A 5014-nucleotide genomic window follows, 5' to 3' on the forward strand; every position below is an offset into this window, starting at 1 on the left:
CATGTTACCCGGTACCTTCTTTTTGCCCCCTATGTATTTAAAAAAGGACTTCTTGTTGTCCTTGATCCGGGAAGCTAATCCCAGTTCCATCTCCACCTTGGCCTTCCTGACTGCCCCGCTGCATCCCCGAGCAACCGCAGTATAGTCCTCCCTGGTGATGACCCCTCCCTTCCATTGGGTGTACGCCTCCCTTTTAGCTAGAAGACACGCCCATCTTCTAAAGTCACAATGGCTCACTTGAATTTTTAATTTGGGTTCCTAAGCTGTGAACTTCTGTTCCTTTGCAGCACAACACACAATATCAATATATTGTATTCTTCTTTTGAACAGGGCTCTGTCTTTTAACTGAGTGCTGTTTAAGTCAAACTGTTAAATACTATGGAACTACTTGAAGCTTCTTTCTTTATTATTAATATATAAAGCTAGTTATTTTGGTAATTTATCCTTTTTTTCCACCAGAACTTTAAGGCCAGGGACAGACATTACACATAAACTGGTTTAAGTGATCAGAAACTGGTTTTAACCTGTAACAGAACAGATATTCAGTGAACATAAACCAGTTTCAAAATCGCTGAAACTGGTTTAAGATAAACCTGGTTGAACGTAACATCAGCCTTAACTGATTTGGGTCAAATCAGTTTACACAATGTCTGTCCCAGACCCTTTCCTGGTTTAAGTTAAACCAGACTCCCCCAGCATCCAGCATGCTCTCTGGGCTGGGTAGAGTTCTCTGCCCCAGACAGCAGAGCTGGCCCTGGCCCTCTGCTCCCTGGCCAGAGCTCTGGCAGAGACTGTATGTACAGCAGGGTCTGCCTGGCTTCCCCCTACCCTACCCCCCTCGCCGCTCAAGCAGGAATCCCCCCAACCATCTCCCACAGCACCCAGCCCAATGGGTGGTATGACAGGCATGTGATATGCTAGCTAATGCTGAGATATGTCTGTGTGCATGTCTCCAATTTCACTGGGACAGGTAGACAGAACAATGACTGCTTAGGGATTTTTACAGCTAATCAACAGGTCAGCTGGTAATGTCCTTCTTTGGAAAAAGTTGTTTAGGAAGATCTTGAACTAATGGAGAGAGGCTATTGTTTTGCTGATGGGCTGATAAAAACTGTTATCAGCCTCCTGCTGGCTTGCTTGCCTGTCAGTTTGCTGCAGACAGTATAAAGAAGCAGGGAGGGAGATTGAAAAGTTCTGCATCATCAACAGATGCATACACTACATACCCCACCTTGCCTCACAGTGCCAGCCTGGGGCTGGAGTCTGGCAACACTCCTGTCCCTTGAGCAGTCAGCAGGGAAAGGTCTGGGATGGTGCAGGCAGACCTCCCTAATCAGAGCCTCCTGCTGGGGCATGGCCACGTCCCTCTTAGCTCAGCACTGTGGAAGGGAAGGGAGGGCTGCTCTAGCACCCCACCAATTCTGGCCTGAGCCACTGCAGGCATGTGCCTGAATTTCCTCAGTCCAGAGAGAATGTCTTCCCAGTTACAAACTGGTTCAGCCTAGCCAGGTTAGACTAACCTGCAAAGGTAGACTCAATTCAGGCTCAGGCTTTATAAATGCTTGTCCCTAGCTTAAGGGCCTTCTTTTTGCAAAGTGATCCACCAAAGTTATCTTAGGTACCCAACAAAACATATCTTCACATGGCAAGTGCTCAGCCTTCTCCAAAAATTAGGCCCTTTCAGTGTCCAAAAAGTGAGGTATCCAAAATCACCAGCTACTCTGGAAAATGTGGGCCAAGAATTAAGACACATTCCTGTTTGGGAACTAAGCAATTTTCATCTATTAATGATTTTTTGTGTTTTTTACAACTGAGCTAGATTCTCAACTTGCATAAATCAGCATAGCTCCAAACTATAGCCCGAGGGCCAGATGTGGCCCGCCAGGCCATTCTATCCAGCCCGTGGGGTCCCTAAAAAATTTGGAAAATTAATATTTAACTGCCTCTGGTTGCCTGTCATGCAGCCCTCAATGGCTTGCCAAAACTCAATAAGTGACCCTCTGCCCAAAATAACTGCCCATCCCTGACTTAGACTGTGATATTAAGCTATTTAAAACTTAATCCCTAATCATTAATTCAGGATGTCAGCCTACATTTTACTACTGCAAATAGATTCATCAAAGTCTACCATTAACATTACTGCAGCAAAAATAAGTACATACTATATCCTCAGCCTTAAGGTTTAGGATTAATTTTACCACCAGGAGCAGTCCCACTGAACTCAATTCAGATTACTCATGGTAATAATGTCAAGCATCTGCATAGAACTTTGCAAGATTGGGGCCACAGGACACTGGAGTGGTACTGTATAAATCAAAGATACTCAAAGTAAATAATCAGTAAATCAAGTGTATTCTTTAACCTGGAACAGAGCAAGATGATATAAAAAAAAGGAGGAGGCAGAAAGGAAAACATATTTGTACTATGGTATGAGGAAATATGATTAAAAATGGAAATTCTTTATACACTTAATAGAATTTTAAACTATTCCCTTTAGAGAGCACTGTTTTAATTATTTTAATTATTAAAAAGGCTGTAAAAAGCAAAAGGCTAGGGGCAGAGAAAAATAAGCATTTCTCTTCATTTGCAGAAGTTAAAAAATCATGTAAAAATAATGCCCCCTTCCCCCAGCACAATATTGGAATTAACTCATGAAGCAGGTTTAATTCAGAGGTAATCAAGACCTTTTCACTTTCTACAAACACAGAATAATGTGTAGGATTACTTAGTCTGATCTTTGAAGAAAACTGATTATGTAGGTTCTTCAATAAAATAAGAACAAGAATAAATTTTGCTTTCATGAAAAGTATCAATTCCACATGTAATTATTTGGCATTGTCTAAATTAAGTGAACATATGGCTGGCGGGTGGATGGTGAGACACACTGAAAATAATCAGCAAAGTTTATGTTTTCAAATAATGCACAAAACACATAAATCACTTCAAAGTGGCCTACAAAATTATCATTTTCAAACACATATTTAAATTGTAATGGAGCAAAAGAAAAAAATAGGGCATGTGAACCTTAAGTTACAGTTCATTGTTTGCTTTTACAAGGTAGAGTGACAGGAAATTCTCTCTCTCTCGTCACGCACTTCATTTTTGATTAGGTGATTTTATATTATTTGTAACTTCAAAAAGCAGCCACAAAAATACAAATTCACTAAGTGCCAAAGATAATTTTTTTCTCCCAAGATTCAACTTTCTGAAAGAAAACTGTCCATAGGGCCCCACCCCCCATACACTGCATCTGGCAAAGCAACTTTTCAATTCTTTACTGCAAGCCATTATTCACACCAGCAGCCCAAGTGATATCAATGGGCTGTGCCTCTGAGTGAGGACAGACCCTGTGCAGGACTGTACCAACATGTGGGGAATATCATTTAGTGCTCATACTTCTGTCCCTCATGGCACATATAGTAAATGGCAGGTATCAAATAATCATTATTTTGTCATTATTAATGTCTCTGACTCCATCATTTTGTTCCTAGGAATCTGCAATTATTTAAAGTTATCACATGGATTCTTGTATGATTTGCACACGATATACAAGATATTCACTTTATTTATTGTATTTATTTTTGTACTGCCTGTTACCTGCTGAAAGGGTTTGAATTTGGGGACTCTTGTCCAGTGGTACAAAATACTGTCACCTCTCCTAAGCTGCCATCTTGGGCTCCAGAGTCCTAAATTTAATTATTTTTTCGAAGCTGGAGGTAAATCTCTAGAATTCAAGCGTGCAAACAAAAGCATGACATGTGATTTGAGTGCAGCCAGTGAAGTAGTATTTGCCTGAACTTGCAGCAAACCTAAGAAGAGTGAACCTTCCTGTTCATCTCAGTGAAGTTTATTCTGGTTGGGGAGGCTGGGGTCAGCACCTGGACTGGTCCTAGCAGCCTTACCTGGGGTCCAGGGGGCCTGCTGGGGCTGCAGTGGCAGCAATCTAGGTACATGGAGTCTGGCTGGCAGCATGGCTCTGGCCAGCCAGGATCCAGTTTTGGGTGGTGCATGCTGCTGCCACATGAATCATGCCATATTTTTCAGCACCCTTTTTTTGATACCAGGGATTTCCTGGTATCTAAATTTGGCTCTGCTCTGCAACTATGCAGCATGGAGAACCAAATCATGTGCATGGGGTATGTTTCGCGGTGCCTCAAAAGCCTATAGTGTTGAAGTGATGGTCCAGGAAATATGTGAGAAGTAAGAATTCTTGTGTGTGATATCTTTTTTTATTGGACCAATTGCATGGTTGGGATAAGTACTGGCAGGCTTTGGGGTATCACAGCATCCTGTGTTCAGGCCTGAGGAAGGTTGCTGTGATACCTGAAAGCTGGTCTATATTTCTCTCAACCACGCAGTTGGCCCAATAAAATAGCATTCATAAGAATTCTTGACTTGTCTTAGTTTCCCCTTAGTAGTATGGACAAGTGTTCACGCTTCTGACAATGTCTTTATTTGGGCATCCTATTTCTTTTCTTGAAGTGTTGGTAGACACTTCAGAAGTTAATCCATTCACAGGGCTTTTTATGACTTCAAAAAAGGCTGATTATGTGATGCCACCAAAGGCTTTGTCATAGATCTTGCCCACTGACATTAAGTTTCTGGAGAAATAGAAAACACTTCTGGCAGCTTTCAAAGTAAGAAAATGTATGCAGGTACATGCAGTACTGTCCCAAGTTTTATATCTGTTGGCTTAGGAAATATTAGGCCATCAGAAGAGCTTGTGCCCTATTGTTCAGAGGAACAGAACTATAGATTCAGTCTAGATTCTTAGGGCTATATGCTCAATGTACATTTATACCAGTTCAGGGATAATTCTAATCCATCTGTAAGAACAGCTAGAAATATATGAAGGAAAATGCTCTGTCAGTACCAGGGCTGTCCAACTGGTAGCCTACAAGCAGTTAACGTGGCTTTTTAGACCTCAGTGTCTGCTTTTCCTGCTGCTGCATGGAGGGGAAGTGCCTGGGGGGGTCTACATGCCACCAGAAAGAGGTAAGCGGGCCATGTGGCT

The sequence above is a fragment of the Crocodylus porosus genome, unplaced genomic scaffold, assembly GCF_001723895.1.
Source record: "Crocodylus porosus isolate Cpor-Errol unplaced genomic scaffold, CroPor_comp1, whole genome shotgun sequence".
In the NCBI taxonomy this organism is placed as follows: domain Eukaryota; kingdom Metazoa; phylum Chordata; order Crocodylia; family Crocodylidae; genus Crocodylus; species Crocodylus porosus.